The following is a 23532-nucleotide window of genomic DNA, read 5'->3' on the forward strand; positions in this document are numbered from 1 at the left end:
TCACTTTTGAATTTTCCACCTCCAGGATTGCCTTTCTCGACTTATCCATCTTTGTTGACGAAGGGTTTCTACAAACAGAACTGTATAGAAAACCTACAGAACTCAATACTACCTTGCAATTTAAGAGTCAACATCCAAAAAGCTTATTACGAAATTTGCTGTACGGTATGTTTTTACGGATACGGCGCAACTGCTCCAACATCTCCCATTTCAACAAACATGCAGATGTACTACAAGCTAGACTGTTACTTCGGGGGTACCCCAAAAAACTAATCAAACACTCCATAAAAAGAGTGTGATATACCAACCGGGATGCCCTACTTATTGCGCAACCTAAAAACACAGAAAGAGAACAGATTATTTGTGTTTCTACATTGTGCAAATTTAGTGAGTCCATTAAGGGGATTATTCTTAAGAATTGTTGGATTCTGAATTCTGCTGAAATTAACTTGCAAAAACCTCTCTATGCTTTCAAAAAAGGCAAGAGTTTGGCACAGAAGCTCACACGAGCCAACAGATTACCATTACAACGTAACTTGGTCAGGGATGTTAACCACCAACTTGTGGTAGGTCATTACCCCTGTACCACTTGTATGGCCTGCAGATTCTCCAAAAAGATGACATACTTTGTGAATGAAGGCAGAAGATGGGATTTGCACACGTTTACCACTTGCAAAAGCAAGAATGTGGTGTATGCCATTCAGTGCCCGTGCAACTTGCTTTATATAGGCAAGACCTCCAGGGAGATACATGTGCGCATCAATGAACACCTTTCCAAGATCAGGATGCGCTCTCTCACTGCCCCATTGGTTTCTCATTTTTTTTAGATGGGGCATGATGCAGACTCACTAAGATGGTTTTGCATCGAAAATGTCTCAGCAAGTGGACATGTGCAAACCACCAACAAACTGGTCTATAAAGGACAAATGTGGATCTTTAACTTAAGTACTCTTCACAAAGGTTTGAACTCCACGGAAACATGGGAGTTCAATGCCAGATAGATAGTCCCTATTGGCAGGCGCCTTATGTCACATGAGTACATTTGTAACAGCGTATATTTGTCCATCTGGCTCATAGTCTCCTCCATTGCTGGCACATTTCAGGCACTACACCTTTCTCATTGACACCTGAGCTTCTAGTTCTAGTCTTATGCCAAAATTGCCAGATAATTAGTCTCCACTAACATATGCCTGGTGCCATATGAGTACATTTGTTGCAGTTTATGTTGATTTAGGTGGCCCATATTCTCTTCCACTGGTGGCCTATATCAGGCATTATGCCACTCCAATTGACATCTGAGTCTCCACTGCACTTGTACTGCTCTTTCTTCTTTTTTCTTTTTTCTATCGCTATCTGTGGTGCCAATTTAATTTTTATTGGATACTCCACTTGCCCTGAGGTAATTTACCTCTGGTTTACAGTGGGCTGTGGTTGATTCATGCCATCCTCCTTGGAATACTTGCACTCACAACAAAGTCCCCTTTTCTTGTCCATTCGTGGCTGCTCTGAGTAATTTGCCTCTGTTTGCAGTGGGCCGTGGTTGATTTATGCCATCCCCCTTGGAATACCTGTATTTGCAATCAAGTCCTCTTTCCTTGCCCATTCGTGGCTGCTCCGAGCCCTTCACGCACATGCAACACGTTTTTATGTGACTAGGTACGGCCACGTGGTGCTGTACTTATCACATGACTCACGTTACAGACAGAGACCCATTTAGTGGATCGCCGTTTCACTGACAACGCAGCACGTACACTGCGTTTTGCGTGCGGGTTGCTCAAGCCATTTACAGCCGCCCATGGATTGACTTTAATGTAAGTACGCATGTACTTTACTCGGTACAGCAGCTGTTTATATTTTTTAATCAGCTTGCAGTACCGTAGGTTTCACAGGCTAGTGCACTGTGGGTTGTATAATCCCTGCTTGGTCTGTGTCAGCAGTTGGCCAGCTCACATTCTTTATGTAGTTCTGCCTTGGGGCACATGGCCTCTGCAGTCTGTCGGCCACGGCACTCACGTGCATTAATGATTTATTAGGTCGGCGTAGATATACGTCTTTCTGTTTAAATAATTTCATAATAGGGGCACTTGCCTCATGCTGCAGGAGCTCCTCTGCATTTCTTACTTTCTAATTTTCCATGGCTATAGTAGCATGCTTTTTGCCTTATTTATGTGCATGCGTTTTGGGCTAATATTATTATCTGCTCAACAGCATACCAGGCAATCCATCGCTGGCACAATTTACTCCGCTGCACCTACCATCCAGGATGCAACCCCACTATATTTACCACTGTAGGGGGCCACCAAGTGCAGCGTTCATTTAATTGCAGGTAATAAGTGGCCTTCCCTATTAGGTCTTCCCTGTCTAACGCAGTATTCCTTTTGGGCTCATTTGTGTTTTAATTGTCTCTCCCTTTTTGACTAGATGCAGTTCCTTTTGCGGTCAGATTCCAGCTCATTGACCCTTCTTTTTCATCCTGCATGCGAATGGCAATGCATATGAGGTCAGTCTTGCTCACTATACTAAGCATGCTCTCCTCCTTGGGGTTTACTCAGCTCCCTCATGGCCATGTTATTCTTTCTGCTGTTTGCGGGCTCCCATGGTGCTTAAAAAAATGTTTTACTCTTAGGGTTCTCATGGTGCTCCTGACTTTTGCTCTTTTTCACACTTCTCAGGGTCGGCTTCCCTGCCTCTGGTTTTCCAAATAAAACTCTGCCACTGGGGTCATTTTTTGACTTCGCTTTACTTCCCCAGCACACATACTTTGCTTTATTGGTCTGTAAGAGGTGGCACATGGTGGTTATACACAATTTTTAATTGTTGGGTTCAGTTTATGAGATGGGGAACTGCCGCATATTTATGCAGTAATGCTTTTCTCTTGCAGCCTTTTCGCCTTGTATCTCCTGATGAAGACGTTGTTCAATATACATTCTACGTCGAAACCGGTTGAGTTTACTCCTCAGGGATGTGATCTATACAACATTTTTCTTCCCAGATCCACCCTCGCGATAGATTGTTTTTAATTGGTTCTATTGCTGTATGTCAATCAATTTCTAAATATTAAAATAACCAGATGGGATGTGAGGAATGTTTATCCCACCCCCAATTGTTAATCAATTATGTCATTTTTATTTAGCTATTGTTAATTGGTTGAATGTCACTGTGTATGATGTATGGTTTGAATGGTGCACTATGAATGGTTGTTGTGATGGACTAATTTTAGCCATGTGTTATGTTTACCCATGCTGTCGTGTTATGTGATATAATGATGTTTTCTAAAGTAATGTGTCATTAATTGACTTTTTTGAATATTCTCTGTATCATGGCAAATAAAATTTGATACACTTCTGTAAGCAACAGTTTTGCTCTCTGGACATTTTTTCAGATTCTTACTTTATAATAATACTCTGGTCCAGGGTACAGAGTCTTCCTGCTTCTTTCTGTTTTTGCAAGGTGGAAACACCATCATCGCAGCAGGGATGATGAGGGCCAGATTAGACATACTGCAGAAGAAGGGCACATGTGAGCCATACCTGGGACATTTCTTTTGCACAGGATAGACAAACAGATTGAAACTTGCTGAGACAGGGAACTTTAACTCCTAGCAGAATCAAAACCCTGCATGATTGTTCCTACATCAACAGCCATTTTGAACTACAGCTACAAAAGCCCTAGGTGCGTACAAAATAGGCCTTTGCAATGAGGAACACCTCAAGCTGGTGACAACAACCAGAGAGCAACTGGGGCACAGCAAAAGGCACCAAAGATCTGAATGTGTAAATCCACTCTTTTGGTAAACAGGCTTATGTTTAGCGAGAGAAGGCAACATGAACAGCAGCACACTTCAGAGTAGAATCTTTGGACTACGAGTAACTCCTCATTTACAGGACATTCTTGACCATGCAACACCACCTGAAGAAAAATTGTTTGCAGAAGCAGAAAAATGTATACACCACACTGAGAAAAACATCATGTAACAAGCCGCATTCTGTGCAGCCATAGAAAAAAGGGACTACTGCCCATTAGATTCAAGTTGCAGTATCCACCAGGAGTGGCACTATTTATCTCAGTCAGGCCAGCGTAGAGTATACCTGACTACAAAATAAATAGGTCTCAGCCACGGAAGCAACACCGGCAGAGCTTAAAAGTTTCTGGAGTAAGTGCCAGACACTTTTACTCATCAGCACTTAGGGCAGACAAGGTAAGAGAGAGAATTCCAGGGGAGACCAAAATAGACACTAGAAAGGGAAGAACAGTGCTAAGATTGTGTTATGTCAGTACAGACTATACCCCGCTGCAATTATGCAAGGGCTCAGACAACCCTTACGCACTACTGGAGGAGACATTTGTAATGTACTGAACACAACCACTACAATCCCAACAACTTACTCCTGACTGATTTCCCCCTTTAAACTGTTCCAAAGTTCACTTACCAATCTCTTCTACAATAGATTTGGAAGGGAGTGCAAGCTTTAGAAAATGTCTCCAGGATCAACTTCGTTCATGTGGACCAAATAAAGCTTGCAGCTGACATGATCTATGGGTTCCTCTTGCCCAAGAGCCAAAGAGCCAGTAAGGACTGCCTTACTGCTGGAGTAACAGGGGCGTTTGATCTGTGATAATGGGTACAGTATTCTGTATCTTTCCTCTCCCTCACTGATGGTCTAGGAGTAAAGGATTGTTCTATGCTGCGAAGGAACCAAGGGATTGAATTGACCATTCACAGAAATATAACCTTCTTTTGTTCCCCTTTTGAGTAGTGACTTCAATGAGGGAGCCTCAGTTTCTAGAATATTTGGAAGGTAGGTCTTTTGGTGCTTTTTAAGTCGCCTCCTCCAGGGAGGGAATGTAAAGCTCTTTCTCAGCCCTCTGGTGGTAAGGAGGAATGAGCCAGTGAACTGCTCCAGTACTAGAATCCTCTTAACCATCCAACTATAGCCGGTAAAATAGCCCAGCGGGTTGAACACTTACTGCTGCAATATATGTGTGATCTGCAGGTTGCAGGTTCGAATCCCGGCAGGGCCAACTCAGCCTTCCGCCCTTCTGAGGTCGATAAATGGGTAACAACTTTGTTTGTGTGATATTGTATGTAAACATGTTCTTTGTAAGGAAAGCGCTATATAAAGAACACAAATTAGCTGGATTATTCAAACACTGCTGAATCTCCCATTTCACAGGATTCCAAACGTGACTAGGCATAAGACCTATTTGTTTTCCTCACTTCAGGAGGTGACCTTAGCCAAGGGGACAGGTCAGCTGTACCACTAGATGATGTATTTGTATCAGTGGAAGTTTGGGTCCCTTTCTGGTGAAAGTGGCTTGGGCAACCTTTTTACTTTTACTTTAATATATTTATAATGCGCGCCTGGGTACCTGGGGGCTTAGGGCGCAATATACAGACAGGGAGAAAGAGACAGGTACGAAGAACCAGGCCACCATCCAGGAGGGAACATCATGTCAATCATCTGAACAACAGGGTCTTAAGTTTTTTCCTGAATTCAGCTGTAATTCTCAGTTCCCTAAGATCCGGAGGGTTAGCATTCCAAGCCGTGTGAGCTGCCATAAAGAATGCACATTTGGAGGTCCGAGTAAGGGTGCATTTAGGAATCTTAATTTGTTTGGTCTTATTGAATCAGAGGTTCCTCGTGTAGGATTTGTTGGTCAAGGCCTCTTTCAGATATAACGGACTTATAAATATAAATATACATTTATGGGTAATCACCAGAAGGTGAAATTCATTCCTGGCCTCGATGGGGATGTAGGTCGTGTCTAGCATTAGAGACATGTGTGGCTTCATTCAGAGTCTGGCGGTAACCCTGCTGGTGCTACCGGCAGCTTGCCGCTGGACTCAGAATAATTTACTGGCACCTGACCTCCCGGTGCCACCGGCTCATTACGAATCCGGCAGCCAGGAAAACAGGTGTCGGTATATTTGATAATCCCAGTTCCCATGGAGTCCGTGGGGACACGGAAGCAGGTGCTTCTGTGTGCCGTGTTCCTACCTTTGTTATAACAAAGGGGTTGTCCTACCCTCTATGAATCTAAGGAGTGCACAAAAATAAATCCAGTGCACACTGGTTTTTAGACCCTTTTGGGTGCCCATACAATTTGGGCAACCGTTGTTGGAAACAACATGCTTGCTGCTGACAAACACATATCTCAAACTCATATAAGAATTTCAGCTTTTAATTATTAGTTAGCTGATGCGTTTTTCTTTTTGCAGAGAATTTAGGTTTTTATATATACATGACAATACATGATGTCCATTGTGGTAAATAAACACATAGTTAGAAATTTACTAGAACATAATTACAAATGACATAGGGTGTGGATCGTCCACTTATACATTTAACAGGCAACTTGCTTGTAAGTGGAATGTCCCATGCCATTAGGTGTAGAAAACACAGGATAAAAGTACAAATGGAGGAGACGTTGATAGTAGGTCTCCTATGCCCGGCTAAAGTCTGACCTCATATTTGGTGTTCCTACCCTGGACAATGTTCCCGGCAGGGTCAGACCTGTTGGTCACAGCGGCTCCGGCAGGCAGACTCATAGTTTCGGAAACAAGGGTGCTGGGGAGCTTACCGGCACCTTTGTTTCTGGACCGGCAAACTTATGAGGCCCATGGTCTCTCCTACTGAGACCATTGATAACCCTATGGCGTTATTCTGAATAATTTGTAGCTTCGAGCATTCAGATTTGTTGCGTCCTACCAAGAGGCTGCTACAATAATTAATTTTGGAGCAGATGATAGCTCTTCCCACAGTCGGCTCGTGAAATGAACAGGCGAAGTTGAGCTAGCAGCTTTATTTAGTAGGCTGTGGAGGAGACCAAGCTGCTCACTTGTGCATGCATATTCAGATTTTGATCTAAAGAGATCCCAAGTGCTTTTATTTTATTATTAGTTTCAATTTCACAGCCTGCTAACCTAAAGGACTTGTAGTCCGGTCCCAATTTCAACACTCTCTTTTCCGTAACTGACCACCATCAGTTCAGTTTTCTCTTTATTAAGCGCTAAGCCATTCTCAAACAGCCACGCTTGAATGAGGTCATATATTCTATTTCTGTTCCTAACATCTGCCTCATAGTTGCCAGACAGTGGGATGATACACTGCGTATCATCCACATAGTTTGTAAATCCGATACCTTGATTCTCCAGCAGGTCGAAGATATGAACTGAGAAGTATTGCAGTTTCCGTGCCATGTCCTTGCCTGAAACCCGACTGCCATTTATTTAAAATTGTGTGATTGTATAGATATTCTGATAACTGTATGTATGCAACACAAACTAAAATCTTTAAAAGTAAGGGGGTATTGGTGATAGGCCAATAGTTGGCTGGTGTTAGCGGGCATAGGCCTGGCTTTTTTAAAAGATGAGTAAACTTAAAATTAATATGCAAGGTTGTCTGAGCCGCTTTCACCAAAAAGGGACCCAAACTTCCACTTTTCTTACAGAGAACATATTTACATACAATATCACCCAAACAAAGTTGTTACTCATTTATCGACCTCAGAAGGATGAAAGGCTGAGTTGGCCTTGTCGGGATTCAAACCTGCGACCTGCAGATCACACACAGATTGTGCATGGCCCTGGGATGTCGAACTACCGGACTTACAGATGTTCTTGATCCTATCTCAGCAAAAGAATCATAAGAAAACAAGAAAAAACCTGGCCCTGCTCCAGGACCGCTTACGACCTGGCGCTCCCCAAGGAACTCCGAGCAACCTGCTGACAACTAATCAACAAATTCAAGGCCTCTTACTATCAGAATACCACAGCAGAAGCCAACAACAAAAGCAAAGGTCTCTTCAAAGCGGGCAAGCACTGCATCAACCCGCTACCCGACCCTGCCATACCACACTCCACTGAAAAATCCACCACCAGCAACACCTTCATCAACAAAATCAGAAAGATTCACCAGCACATAGACACCAGCTCTGCATCTACAGACCCCACCACACGTCCCTCCTCGTAAAATCTCCACACCCTGGACAACATTCAAGACACTCTCAACAGAGGACTTGGTAGAAACCCTGGCCGCCCTCAAAGCCATATCATATACAGGTGACATCCTCCCATCATCCATCCTCAAGACCCTCCCTGCAGAAGCTATCCTTCCCTACCTGGCGATCTCCAACTGCTCCCTAACTCAAGGCACCTTCCCATCGACCCTAAAAACAGAACTAAAGAAACCCACTCTGCATCGCGACAACCTAGGAAACTATCATCCCATCACTCACCTTCCCTTCGTAGGTAAGATCATTGAGAAAGCGGTAGCCACACAACTGCAGCAACTCATCGACACCAATCTCCTCCAAACCTACCAATCCAGGTTCAGACCCAGATGCAGCACGGAGACAGCAACACCAGAGGTGGTCGACGATGCCCTCAACATCCTTAACCACCGCCACCACCTCCTGGTTCTACTCAACATTTCGGCCGCTTTCAACACAGTAGACCATTAGGCGCTTATGGTCACCCTACATCGGCGCATGGGGATCAGCAACCTTGTCCTACACTGGTTCAAGTCCTATCGCGCCAACTGCCAGCAATTTGTTCAGATGTGCTCCTCTAGATCGCCAAAGCTACCTGTCACCTGTGGAGTCCCGCAGGGTTCCATCTTCTCCCCAGTGATCTTCAATCTATACATGGGTTGGCCTAGTGCTATTCATACACTACACAACAGACTACACCAAGGCAGGACTGGTTCACTCAAATCTTTATTCGTAATTAAGTAATTCCTCCTCTAACTCCTCGTATGCCTCATGCATGCATGCTCTCTATAGGGGCACATGCTAGAACAGGTTGTCACCCACAACACCCCCCCTCACATATCTCCTTACGTCCATCTCATATCTCTTCAATTAGGTGAATTTGTTTCCTGATGATTCTCAGCGGCCTTCCGCTGCTTTCTCTCGGTTTCTCGTTGCTCCTTTCTATCTTGTTTTTCTCTGGTCCTAGTCTCACTGGTCGCTCCTTGATTGTGCCGTTCTGGGTCTCCTTCAAGCCCTTCTGCCTCTTGTTAGTCACAAACAAAGGCACTCGCAAACAAGGCACTTGTGTCACTCTCACGGTCATTGCATCACACCTGGAGTCAGTCTTTTTCTGCAGCCTCTGCTTTACCAGGACCTCATCCCTTTCACTGAATACTTTCATCTTCGCTCCCTTCTTCTAGTCAGTCCACTCGTTGGCTTGCTCCTTTCCTTTGGGTTCCTGATCTCAGATGTCACCCTCCATTGCGTTAAACTCTCCTTCTGCTTGTTCTAGCATCGTTCAAAGTATCCTCGCCCTTGCATTGTATGCTTTCATCAGCTCTCCCGGGGTCTTCCCCGTGACCCCATGTAGCGTGTTTCTGTATTGCCTTATCATTCTACACTCATTCTACACAGGGCCTATTAGACCAGTATTCTTTCAAATACGGCCTTCTGAATTCTCCTCTTTATAGATGCCATAAATTGCTCGGCCATGCCGTTTGTCTGGGCCCAGAGGTTTGCGATGTGCAAATCCCATGTGCTTTCACCAACTTGTGGAACTCGTGGCCATTAAATGGAGGCCCATTGTCCATTTTCACTGTGTGGGGGATGCCCCATTCACTAAAGACTTCATCAATTACCCTGGATCTACGTGATTTTCCCGAACCGAAAAGTTCGACTCCCAAAAGTCTGTTTTCTTTTTTTCAATTTTCCGCAAATATATGTGTGGGGAGTCCCCCCACAGCCCCCCTACCATACCCCTATACATTTTTAGTCACTTTACCCACCCACATATATATATGCAGAAAATTGGGGGTCGGACTTTTGGGGGTCAGACTTTTGGGAGTAGGTAATTTTGTACAATACCAATTACCCCCAGTACCTGGGCAAGTGCTGTGGTGTTTGTTCTTTCTATAATAGGGAATCTTGAGAACTCATCAATTATCACTAACAGGTAATCCCCTGCCGCCATTTATCCATAAAATGTCATGGCAACATGGTATGACACCTTTTCCGGTATCTCTGTCTCCTGCAGCGGTAGGGGCGAGTCACCTTTGGTTGTGCACTGACACAGGAAGCATTTTTTTGACTACCCCCTCAACCATCACGTCCATGAATGGGAACCACACATTTTCACATAGTATTTTCTTTGTGGCATCAATCCCTCTGTGGCCTTTGTGTGCAGTCAGTACCATGCGCCTCCTGAGCGTCGTTGGAATGACTAGGCGACACCCCTTAGCAGGATCTGTTGATCGAACACAACAAGCTCAGTGCTGATTTTGGCTAGCCCCTCTACCTCCCTCTGGTTGACGTGCTTGTGATCTTGCCGTTGCTGCTTGTGGTCATTACATTTGTTGGTGTTGGTTATCTCGCCGGCCAATGCTATGGATGGATCTTGCTGCAATGCCAGTGCCAGTTCCTTTCACGTCAATGCAGGTGGTAGAGCATTCTCTGTAATGTAGCAGAAGTATTCTGCATCGCCCTCCCTTGGCTGTTGTCTTTGTCTGTCCAGGTGTCGTGATCTATAGTTGGCCGGGTTGTTGCCCCCTGCTGGCCTGTCGACGATGTCATAGTCATATTCCTGAAGCCGAATGCCCGACCTCTCTATCCGTGGCAGTATTTTCATTCTTGGATTGCCAAAAAGCAACAAGTGGCTTAGTGGTCTGTCACCAGCGTGAATTACTTCCCTATCGCAAAGTGATAAAAGTACTCAGACATCCCAGACACCGGTCAGGCTCTCTTTCTCGGCCTGTGAGCAGGGGTGTTACTAGGTCTGGAAAAAATCCAGGGCTATGCTAATTTTGTGACTGTCAGGACTGGGGGCTAGCTAGCATCTTTGGTTGTAAACACTGAGCTTCTATCTGGGCTACAACCAAAATACATGGGGCTATAGCCCGGTCAGCCCTGCCCCTCCACCCCAGCAACGCCTCTGCCCGTGAGTAGGCTCCCTTGGTATGGTTCAATGAGCGACTTGTGCAAGTTACTATGTGGCTCACAGGTGAGCCAGTTTCTTCTCTCTGGGCCAGGATGGCCCCTATCCCTAGAGGGCTGGCCTGAACTACTAATTCTGTGTACCATGCCGGGTTGAAATAGGCTAGGTGCGTTGCGTTGGCCAGCTCCTCCTTGATAGCGTTTGAGGCCTGCTGACATTCCTGTTTCCATTGGAATGGATCTTCCTTTCTCAACAGTCTGCTCAAAGGTTCTGTGGTGATGCCGTACTTGGGAAGATATATCTCACAGTACCCTGCCATCCCAAGGAACGACCTCACTTGATCTATCTGCATAGGCGCTGAGAGTTTCTTCATGACACGCACCTTCTCTGGGTCAGGTTGCATCCCACGGCTGGAAGAAATGTGCCCATACAACTGCAGTTTGTCTTTGTTGATGTTACCATTATCAAACTTCAGCATGAGGCCTGCTTTGCGCAGGATGTTGCATACAGCCATGAGCAACTGATCATGTTCCTCCTGGGTTGCCCCATATACCAGAATATCATAGCTGTAGTTAAATACCGATTTGACGGGTATCAATAGCTGTCTTATGGCCTCCTGGAAAATGCCTGCAAGAAGCAAATGCCAAAGTTAAGGCATTTGTATCGAAATAACCCATCATGGGTGGCGAATGTCGCTATGGGTCTTGACTCAGTGTAGCTCCAGTTGATGATACCCCCGGTTTAAGTCTAGTTTGGAGAATTTGGTGACTCTGTTCAAATGGACGATCACGTCCTCTATCTTGGGACCTGAATGCCTCTCCCTTTGTATGGCCGTGTTTGCTACCCTCATGTCAACACTGAGTCTGATTTTATTTCAGCAGCAAGATCCATGGTGTCAGTCCCACTGCTTTCTCAATTATCCCATTATTTAACAAGTGTTGTAACTCCTTGGACACTGCATGCTGAAGGTGAAACCCCACCCTCCTGCAGTGTTGTGGTACTGGTCGAACCCTTCAGTCGATGCACAGCCGTACCACTGTTCCACGTAGCTTCCCTGGTCCCCTGAAGAGTTCAGGAAGCGGCTGCCTTATGATGTCTTTCGAAATCATTGTTCCCTTCATCTGGGAAATGGTCCCTGTTACAGCAGGTTCCTCGCTACACCTGACCCCCTCATTGTCCTGGTAGTGAACATCAATCAGCCCCAATTCTTTCGCTGTCTGGTAGCTGAGTAGGCACTTCCCTTCGACAGGGCTTCTGAGGACATCTATTGTGGTGGTTGTTGTTTTTCCTTTGTACGACAGGGTCCGCTGAAATTGCCCAATGGATGGTAGCAGTGTATTTGCACCCCACTGGAATATGCACACATTCAACTGAGATAAGTTGCCCTGTCCCCCGCCTGTAGGAACTCTTGTTCTCCCATAATGTTCACAGTGGCACCCATGCCAATTAGGAAGCAATGTGTTGCCTCCCCCATCCTGACAAGGACATTCAGGGATTCAGCCCCTTCCTGCTCCCCATGCATCAGGTTGATTAATTGGTCATCATACTCCAGGTAAAAATCCTCTGAGTCCTCCTTGTATTTCTGATAAGGGTCCAGTGGGTATTCATACTGGTCGGGACAGTCAAAGTGTTGGGGTGTTTGCTCATCAGACTGCGACCCGTCATAGTCCTGGCCCTGTTCCATTGCCCTTACCATTCTGCATGGCATCTGTGAGTATGTCTGCAGTGGCCACCACGGTGCCAGGGCGTTGGTCTCCACGCTGTTGGGCTGTGTTGTCTCATTGTCGGGAATTGTCTCCCTTCTCTCCACATGGTGTGAAAGTGACCCACTATTCCACACTTGGAGCATCTTTGGCTGATTGCTGGGCACATCCCTGAGTGCGGGTACACTATCCCACATCTGAAACATAGCCTCTGGGGTCGGGCCCCAGTCATGCTTGTTAGTATCTGTACCTTGCTGACCCTCTAGTCATGGTGGGGGTGTTTGCAGGTCCCCTGGTCAGGTCTTTGGCTGAGATAATGGCTTCTACAGTTTAATCTTTTTCCCCTTTCTTCCTAGGCGCTTCCATGGAGGTTGCTTGTATTTCCACCCTTTCATGCACTCTTGCCAGTTCAATTACCTCATATATTGGTAGTGGCTTCTTTAGTAACAGCTTTCAGAATGCAGACGAGGTGCAGGCTTCAATGACATGTAAACTGATGGCCTTGTCGTCGGAGAATTGACCAAACTGGTAATGAACTATCTTCTGTCCAAGTCGGGTAATTAACTCATCCACGGTTTCATGGGTTAGCTGCGAGTACTGACTGAAGACAACATTCATAGTCCCTATTGGGTTATATTACTAGTTTTCTGTTTAAGGCAGCTACGAGATCCTCATAGGAATTATTTTCTTCATCCGGTATCATTTTGATAATCCCTTTAATCTCCTTACCCGGCAAGTTGGAAAGAATGGCCTTGATGATGGGTGATTTCACCTCCCCTGCGGTCTTGATAACATTTTTGACCTCCTCAACCCATTTGACTTACTGGGTTCCTTCATCCTTTTGTGGTTGTAATGTAAATGGGGCTGGCTTTATGAGGAATGATGCCCCTGTGCCAACGTTCAGAGGCACTTGCTGGTCTGCCACTTTGCCCTGCATGCTGATTATATAGGTTCCGGGCCTCCCTTCTGCTTGATTCTTGCTTGGTGATGTGTGGCCACCCTTCTGCTTACTCCACACATGGTCACATGTGCGCATTCATGCGGTACCGGGCCTTGCTGATAGTCGATAGTAGGTAATTATAGTGCTTTTGCTGGCAGGGCACAGGCTTCACAGATGGCAGGAACTGACTCGCGCACAGGGTGGGCGGTAAATAGGCTGCAGGTCATAGGAGGCAAATAGAGCTCTTGGCTTTCACCTACCCTGTGTGGCTTTCAGATATCAGACGTCGGCACGCCCTGCGCTTGGGAAGACGTAGTTTGGACAGGCAGCCCACAGACGCTGCAACAATGGCAGCAGGATGCCAGGGAAGGTAGCGGGCATACTGCAGAATGCAGCTAGACAGAGCGCTACCATGTGTGTCGGGCAATGCAGAACACCACGGAAAGTGGTGGGCACGTTGTGGAATGCAGCAAGAGGATGTGTGGTGAATGAACATCGCTGCAGATTGCAGCAAACAGGGTGCGGCCGCTACGGATAGTAGTGAACGAAGGACGCTGCAGACTGCAACAAGCAGGATGCATATGCTACAGAGAATAGCGGATGGAGGTCGCTGCAGATGGCAGCAAAAATGCACATGTTGGCCTAGGGTGCTGTACATACACTACACAACAGACTACACCATGGTAGGACGGGTACACTCAAATCTTTATTCATCACTAAATAATTCCTCCTCTTACTCTTCCTCCCGCACAGGTGCTCCCTCTATAGGGGCCCGTGCTACAACAGGTTGTAACAGACTAGGACAGCGGCTGCTGGAAGCCCTCCTAGTCACACATAACATCCACCAATACATTGATGATAAACAGCTATACTTCAAGATCGACTCCATCAAGGACATCCATAGGCTCGCCTTCCGCTCGCGGATCCAGTTTTGGATGTCCAGTGCATGCTTGAAGCTCAACCCCTCCAACACTGAATACCCAGACGTACAGACTTGGCTATCAACCATGAACTCTGAGGGCTTCATACCCGAGCTCCCCTCCTGCGTGAAGTCCCACGGGATCCACATCGACAAACACCAATCCTTCAAGACACACATAGCTAAGAAAACCAGATAGTTTGCTATCAGCTCTCCCTCCCTCATCAACCAACTCTCAAGTCAGGCCCTTCCTCCCTCTGGACAACTTTAGATCCACTGTTCAAGCACTGGTCCTATCCCACCTGGATGGGGCAATGCACTCCTCAAAGGCTTCCCGTCACCCTCCCTTGTGCCCCTGAGAATTGTCCTACACCCAGCCCTCATTTCTCATCAGTGGTCTACGCAGATACAACCACATCACACTAACCCTCACTGACCTTGACTGGCTCCCACTGCACGCATAAATCACCCCAAAGTCTTGCTGCATCATCTATAAGGCAGTCACCCAGCTAACTCGTGGAGAAACTCAGCATCTCTCCGGCGGATCAGTGCTCCACCAGAAGCCAGGACACGTGCAGAGTTGAAATCTGTCACTGCAAAAAGGAAAGGCCCAGAAGACAAGCCTTCTCTGCCTAAGCCCCAGACTATGGAACCTCTTCCCCGTCAGGATCAGACTCGCCTCCATGCTCCTACATTTGAGAAAAGAACTCAAGACCCACCTCTTCAAGGAGTCTCTCCTCCTCAATGCCTTTGCCATCACATCGCCCCTCACGCCACCTGACTCGCTAGACGCCACCTGCCCCTCTCCTCCCTGCCACCCGGTGCAGCTGTACCCCTCCTCTGTATCTTACCCCCCGCTGTATATCTGTGATGTTACCTCTGAAAAGCGCTCTAGCATGTAGCTGTACTTTTGTATACATCGTTATAGCAGTCCATTGCTTCTCGAAGCTAGGTCTGCGCTCAATAAATACAACAGTAATAATATACCTTCAGGAGACGGTTGCTACAGTAGCTCCTATTACCGGTCCACACAGTTGGTCATGGGGAGGGAAGAACAGAACACTCAAACACAAAGGAATGTGGTATAAGGAAAAAGTTACTTATCTGTAAATATTGTTCTCCAGCATGGGTCTGGTATGGATTTACATGCTCATGAATATTCCCCGTCGTCAGGCTGGGAATCCTCAGTAAAAGAAAAAACAGTTTCACTTTCACTTACAAACTGTATTTCTCCTTTGAGCCAATCACTGTCCTCTGGGTCATACTGTCCCCATCCAATGACAGCCCTTTCCCTAAGCCCCTCATCTGTCAGCCACCTTCCAGATTTGGTAAGTATGTAAAGTGCCAGTTATGACCAAGAAGAGCCGTTCGCATGTGAATCTATGCCGGACCCATGCTGGAGAACAATAGTTACATTTAAGTACCTTGTTCCTTCTTCAGCATGGTGTCTGGCATGGATTCACATGGCCACGAATAATGAATACATAGTGGTATAACATTACACAACCATGGGAGGTGGCAAGGCGCAACAGAAGCAATTATCTCTTACCTATGGAGCAGACTCACCTCAAGCGAACAGTGTGACTCTGGACTCCTGCAGCCAGAGAGCCACCTTGAAATGGAAACCTTGGACAAGGCCTTTCCATGGTTCACAGGACCAAAGTTTACAAACAGTTGTTAAGTCTTCCGAAAATTCTTTGTGCGTGTCACATAGAACTTCAAGGCACGAGCAACGTCCTTTCACCCGGCGACAAAGGCTTCAGGAAGAAAACAGTTAACACCAAAGGCTCGTTGAGGTGGAATTCCGACTGAACCTTCGGCATGAAAAGAGGGGTGCGTCTGCAGCACCACCACCCTCGATTCGTGGGAAGTCAGGTATGGTTGTTTGCAGGATCAGGCCTGGATCTCACCCACCCTCCAGGTATTGGCCACAAGGAAAGCCATTTTCCAGGAGAGGAACTTAAGAGGGGACTGATGCATAGGCTCGAAGGGGGCCCCCATGAGCCTCATCAGAACCATGTTTAGTTCCCACACCAGGGCAGGAGCCTTCACCGGCAGGAACGATTGAAAAAGTCCTTTGAGGAACTCCTTGACGAGTCGATGAGATCAAAGTGAAGATCTTCCTGGAGACCTGGTGTAGCGGGAGATAGCCGCAAGATGTACCTTGATAGAGGCGTGCAGCAGTCCAGCCTTGGTCACGCATAGCAAGTATGGAAGAATCCGCAGGGCCTAGTCCCTAAGAGGGGTATTTTTCTGAGACTGGCACCACGAAGCGAAACGCTTCAACTTGTGACTGTAGCACTTCAAAGTCGACGATGCCCTGGACTTGGCGAGGACCTCCCTGCAGTCAGCAGGCAACTCATATCCTCCAAACTCTAGGGCTGCAGGAGCCAAGCCCTCAGGTTCTGCGATCCTGGGTCATGTTGAAGGATTGCGCTGCCTTCTGTGGTGAGAAGATCAAGAACCACTGGCAGCTTGACCAGATGTGACGCTGACAGGCTGAGAAGGTCCAGATACCAAATCTGCCTCGGCCACGCCGGGCGATGAGTATCATCCTGCAGTGGCACTGTCTGCGTGTGTTGATGACTCGTAGCTGGAGAGGCAACGGAGGAAACGCGTACAGAAACATCCCTTACCACAGGAATGAGAACACGTGCCCCAGGCTCCTTGGTTGGTGGAATCTGCTGGCAAATGTCTGGCGTTTGAAGTTCACCCCGTCGCAAACAGATCGATCTGGGGCCTGCCCCACTTGGCAAAGATGCAGTCAACCTAGTCCTGCTGTAGCTCCCACTCATGGCAGGAGCGCAATTCCTTGCTGAGGGAGTCTGCGATGGTGTTCTTGACTTCAGCTAAGTGAAGCGGAATGAGGAACATCTCTTGTATAACAGCCCAGCACCACTAGTCCTGCGCTTCCTTGGCGAGAGCTGGGGATCGAGTGCCCCCCTGTTTCCTGATGTAGAACATGGTACTGGGGTTGTCGTGAAGATCCTCACCATCGTGGATCTGGAAGGCGGACGGTTCGAAGAGGAGAAACCTTTGGAAAACCTCCTCAACTTTCCCCTGGAGGAGCAAAAAGAAGAGCGCTGCTGCTGGAGAGAACCCAGGGAATGGGCCATCTCCGTATTCGCCTTGATGGCCTGGAGGGACTTGTCGACGACCTTCCCGAACAACTTTGCTCCGTTGAAGGGCATGTCCAACACCTTCGCTTGAACCTCCTGCAAGACTTGTCAACAAAGGCAGACACCGTTCCCCATCTGCCAGAACCCTGTATTGGCCACGTCCAATGCAACTGTAATGGCATGAACAGACGCTACTTCCCCCTCCTGGAAAAGAGCGATTGCCGCCATCCTCTTATCGTTGGGGAGGAACTCCAGAATAGGCCACAGCTTGTACCACAGCTCCCTGTCATACCTGGCTAGGATCACCAGTGCGTTGGCCGCCTTGATAGTGGACGCTGCGTTGTAAATCACCTTCCTTTCCATGGCGTCCATCTTTTTCCCCTCGCTGTTCAGAGGGACCGAAGACGACGATGACGGGTTAGCCAACCGTTTCCTTTCGGCCTCCGATAACACTGAATTTCGGTGATGGTTGTGACCTCAGGCACTTGGGAAAAGAATCCAGCACCAGATACTTCTTCTCCAGCCTATCTCGTTTGGCTGGAGCCGTACAAGGCTTCTTAATGAGGGCCAGGCCCTCTTCGCACATGTCGTCCAGCATGGACAAAGCCATGATTGTCTTCCTCTTGGCCTCGCGCCTTTGGTACAAGAAACCCACCTTCCTGTTTTCTTCAGGCACAAGCTGAAATAGCTCGGAGACTCTGGTCATCATGGAGTGGAACGACCCCACCTCGTATTTGTATTTTGTATTTTATTTATTTGTAAAGCGCTCCTGGCCTTGGGGAATCTAGGCGCATGCCTTACAGCATATAGTGTTACGCAAAAGTATACAGTCATTTTACATTTTACATAGGTTACAGCATAAAATCAGGCAATACAGGGTATTGAATAAGGCAGGTACAAAAAAAAGCCAGGTAGCAGCAAGTGGCATTCCCAAAGGAGCACAGTGATATAGCAATATCAGGAAAGGACTAGTAGGGGATGTGTGGAGAGGAGAGCCCTCTAGTAATCCCCGCCAGGGATAGCTAAACTTATGAGTACTGTCCAGCAAGATCAAGTTCCTGAAGCCAACGTTTAGTGTTGCTCTTAAATAGTGGGAAGGAAGGTTCGGATCTGAGGGAGGAGGGAAGCGTGTTCCAGAGCTTGGCCGCCAGAACAGGGAAATAGGAGCCTCCGGATTTTTGGAGCTTAAATCTCGGGATGGACATGGTGTGAGCTTGGGCAACTCTTAGCAGCCTTGTGGAAGTGTGTGGAGAGAGTCTGTTGGTGAGGTATGCTGGGGCAAGATTCACCCTTGCTTTGTGTGTTAAAGCAAGTGTTTTAAGGGAGATTCTGTGCTCGACAGACAGCCAATAGAGGTTACGTCTTGTGTCCGATATGTGGAGCTTCTTCGGAACGTTGAGGGCAGCCCTGATGGCATAGTTTTGTGTTACTTGAAATGTATTGATATTTTCTTGGCTGGTCCCTAAGTAGAGGGCATTGCAATAATCAATTTTGGCCATAACTAGGGTTCTGGCAAGGGTAATACAGTTGGATGTCGTAAGAAAGGGCCTACATGCAGTGATTAGTTTGCAAGTGTATGCTGACGCTGCTAGTTTGTCTGGTGAAAGATAGTGTGGCATCAAGGTAGATACCGAGGGTTTTCGTGTTATTAGAGACCATGAGAGTGTTGCCATCAATAGTGAAGGATTCGAAGGCAGGGTCTAACTTGTTAAGTCTAGCGTGAGAGCCGAGGATTAGTAGCTCAGTTTTCTCATCCTTTAGGCAGATTCCATGGTGCACCATCCAAGCTTGGATTACTGAATAGATTTCGTTAAGGGCTTTAGTGTCTGTTACGTGGTTTCCAGAGATGGGAATGAGTATCTGGGTGTCGTCAGCATAATTGGTATATGTGACACCCAGATGATCAAGAATGTTGAAGAGAGGCTTCGTAAAGACATTATAAAGCGTAGGGGAGACACATGACCCTTGTGGGACTCCACATAGTACTGGAGAAGGTTCAGGAGAGGCAGATGGTGAGAAGACCCTCATGGTTTTATTTGCAAGGAAAGATCTAATCCAAGATGTAGCCAAATCAGAGAAGTGTGCAGATGTTTTCAGGTGATGGCACAGAGTTTGGTGGTTGACCAAGTCAAAAGCCGCCGATAGGTCGAGCAATAGTAGGAGGGCTAATTTACCCTTATCTTTTATGTCTTGGATTTGTGTTGTGAGGTCAATCAAGGCTGTTTCCGTACCGTGTCTGGGATGGAAACCTGATTGCCTGAGGCCCAGGAGATTGTTAATTTCTAGATAAACCTGTATTTGCAGGTAGGCTGCCCGGTCCAGTATTTTTAGTAAAAAGGGCACCGCTGTGAAGAGTCTAAAGTTGGAAGGGTTACTAGGGTCGAGGTTAGGTTTTTTGATTAATGGGATGACCCAAGCATCGGGCACAATTCCTGTTTTAAAGGAGGCGTTAATAAGATTGGTGATGAAAGGACCAAGGTCATGTGCACCCGCTTTAATGACAGGTGCAGGTCATAAGTCACCTTGACAGTTGGACGGTTTAAGCTTCCTGATGATGTTTTCCACTTCCCATGTGGACAGAGGTGAGAAACTAAATGGTTTGAATGAGGGCTCTGGAAGGGTGATGTTATATGTAGCTGGTTTGGATTCTGGGTCGATAAGTAGATTGTGTTTTTTGGCGTTAATTTTAGTTTGTAACATCGATATTTTATCAAGGAGAGCCTTTTGGATGTTGGTACACCATACGGCATTCGTGATACATTTGTCAGTGGGGGCAATAGGCGATTCCAATTCTTTAAGAATCCTGAACAGTTCCTTTGTATTGGATTCGGCTTGTATGATTTGTTTATTATAGGTGTCATTTTTGGCTAGAATGATGGCTTCTTTATAGTTGGAGGAGGCTATAGTCTGTACTTTTGTTAGTTTCAGATGGGCAGATTTTCCAGTGTGCTTCAGCGGTTCTCTTGGCTTTGCGCAGCTCTCGCAAGTGTGGTGTAAACCAGGAGTTAAGGTGAGATCGTGGTTTGGGTTTGCACAGTTTTAGAGGGGCTATGGTGTTTAATGCTTTCAGGATGGCATGATTGTACATATCCACTAAGACTTTAGGGTCTGTGGAGGTTAATGTGTTGTTGAGAAGGGGAAGAATTAGCGGGAGAAGTTTGTCTGCTGTAATGTCCTTCTTATTACGGGTATGAGTAGCCGGGGCAATGTTCAGATTGGAACTGTGTGGTAAAGCTTTGATGGAGAAGGTTATTTTGTGATGATCTGACCAAATGCATGGTGTAATGGTTGTCAGATTGGTTCTGCAATTGAGGTCCGCGAGCCAGTCAAGGGTTCTTGCTTTAATATGTGTAGGCTCGTGAATGTGGCGGGTGTAGCCGAGATCTGATAGTGTGCTAGATAAGTCAAGGGCATTGGTGTTCATGGGGTCATTGAAACCGAGATTAAAATCTCTGAGTATTATGCTTTGCGAGTTGGGTTTAGCATTGATGGTAATGAGTGTCGCAATGTCCCCAGAGAATGTAGAGATAGGTCCAGGTGGCCGGTAGATAAGATCTACTGTTGCCGTATGATTAGGTGATAGGGGCAATTTAATAGATAATGATTCAGCGGATGGGATTTGAAGGTTGGGAATAGCTTTAATATCAATAGAGTTCTTAAAGATGAAGGCAATCCCTCCTCCTTTCACTTGGTTGGTGTTTCTATCGCATCTGATGATAGCATAGTTGTCTGGAATGGCCAAGGACAAAGACGGGCCCGATGCTGCGTGTAGCCACGTTTCCGTGACGGCAAGGATGTCAAGGTTTTCAGTAGTTATAAAGTCTGTAACGTCCAATGCATGGGCTGGGAGGGAATGTTTGTAGGATTAACGTGATGTATTTGCTGCTCTTAAGTAGGTGATGGAGAGGAGTTTTTGTGCACAGTCTAGATCCTAATCTTAGGTTTCTGAGGAAAGTACTCGGGTGGTTAGGTGATGGTTTAGCCAAGATAGTGTCACTTTTAGCGATATCATGATATGAAGGTATTCTACTATTAACACCCAGGTATGAGCACCATTTTGTTGGGATAACTCTAGATCTCAATCTAAGATTTCTGATGGAAGTAGGACAAGGTTGATTAGGTATTGGTTTGGTGGCGAAATGTTGAAGCCAGAGGGCAGGGTCGTTCAGATAGGGGTTAATGTGTGACATGGTGTCTGTATTAAGCCTAGGCATGTGAGTGCTGACTTTTGCACGAGTAGCGGAAGAGGTGTGAGGCACGATAGGTGTGCTGATGGTGAACTGGGATATGTTGGGCTGGTAGGTCCTAATGCTAATAATGGACACGGGGCTAAGCCAAGTACTGATGTGCAGCATATGAATGGAAGAGGTCAGGATCCCATACATAGTGGTGTAAATTGGTGCGCGTAGTTATTTATGTTGCAGCTGCTGATGTTGGCATACAGAAATCAAACATGTAGTATAGAGATAAGCTAATAAAGAGCAACGAAAGGTCATGGGCTGGTGCTAGTGTAGCAGCAAGGTAGTGAATGAGCAGAGGCAGGTTAGAGCCATGGCATAAAGGCAAGGGTGAGTCCAAGGAAACTGTATAACAGCATATGTATCTAAGCTAGTAAAATACAGTGGCAAAGTAGCTAGTAGCTAAATACCCTAGCTAGTAAAATACAGTAGCAAAGGTGGTGGATAAGCATAGACATATGCAAGTTAAGATCACAATGCAGGGTAGAGAGAACAGAGGTGGGAATAATACAATACACAGGCTGATGTGCAGGTACAGAATAGGCACAACATGAACATGAGGGTGTTAACTTTTGGGTGTAGCTGAATATGTGGAGACAGGGCAGAAATTCAGGTTAAGAGGCCAATTAGACTAGTGCAGACAGCATATTAAATTATACAGATAAAAGCGTTTGTGATAGACAGATTGGACCAATCTTAGGTATATGGTTAGGTGCAATGGTACTGAAGTAAACGTTTGTTACCTAGGGCAGGCTAACTCCAATCATAATGCTAATATTAGTCACAGTGAAGTTTAAAGAAGTGAAGCTGCAGAGGCACGTTTGTCTGAGATGAATTGCATTTAAAATGCACAATACAGGACAAAACTGCAACAGAGGCGACCTAGAGAATAACAGAATGCAGGATAACGTGTGGTGGGATACAGCCCGTAAGCATAGTGCTGCAAAAAAAGCGGCTGTTTAAGCTAGGTGCAACGACAGACAACGGCACAGTCACAACAATTACAGTGCAATGCAGCGATGTTCACAAACAATACAAGACTACAGGCAGGTAATGACGACTGTAGGTGACGCCATACAATGCAATTACAGTAATTATGAATCTGAACAGCTATGTTCACGTTAATAATAGCAACACAAGGAGAATTGCAGTGTTAAGGGCGACAATCAAGCAAACCAGCAAATGAGAAGTGAGCGGGTCATGCAATGGCAGCTCAAAGTCCGGTAGCACTCTCGTGTGGGTGTGAAGGCAGCTGGCTGTTAGGTCACGGACACAGCGGGGTGGTACATTATCGGAGCACACGGGAAATGGTGCAGGATGGAGTTGAGTAAGGCAAGAGAATGCCGAAGTGGGGGCAGTTAGCGGGCCATGGTACTGGCACAAGAATTGCTCCAATATGGGGAGGAGGCTTACCAGGTATCAGATGTCAGAGTGGGAAGCGGGAGGCAGCAGAGTGCGGACAGGCAGGTTTCCGGCCCTGGCCACTGCAGTCACTGGACAGGCACAGGACAGGTAGGGTTCTTGAAGTGTAGCCCTTCAAGCGGTGGGATGGCTCACGCCTACCGGCTCAGGATTGGAGCACATATTGTGCTAATCAGCCAATCCAGCTGCAGAAGTTGAAGGAGTCGATGAGGGTGTTCCTCTGGAGCTGGGAAGCAGCAAACAGTGATGGGGCGGCCATCTTGGCGTGGTTCTTACTGCATGCCGTGC

The 23532-nt window shown here is 46.6% G+C and overlaps 1 long non-coding RNA gene across 1 annotated transcript; it reads left to right on the plus strand.

Annotated features, from left to right (window-relative positions):
* The first annotated feature begins 1671 nt into the window (after positions 1-1671).
* LOC138468499 (uncharacterized) lies at positions 1672-3356 on the plus strand. The gene is made up of 4 exons (XR_011268285.1): positions 1672-1811; positions 2209-2326; positions 2422-2500; positions 2882-3356. It is a non-coding gene; the product is annotated as an uncharacterized lncRNA (long non-coding RNA).
* The last annotated feature ends 20176 nt before the right edge of the window (positions 3357-23532 follow it).

Source organism: Ambystoma mexicanum, chromosome 4q, assembly GCF_040938575.1.
Source record: "Ambystoma mexicanum isolate Mex_15411 chromosome 4q, UKY_AmexF1_1, whole genome shotgun sequence".
In the NCBI taxonomy this organism is placed as follows: Eukaryota; Metazoa; Chordata; class Amphibia; order Caudata; family Ambystomatidae; genus Ambystoma; species Ambystoma mexicanum.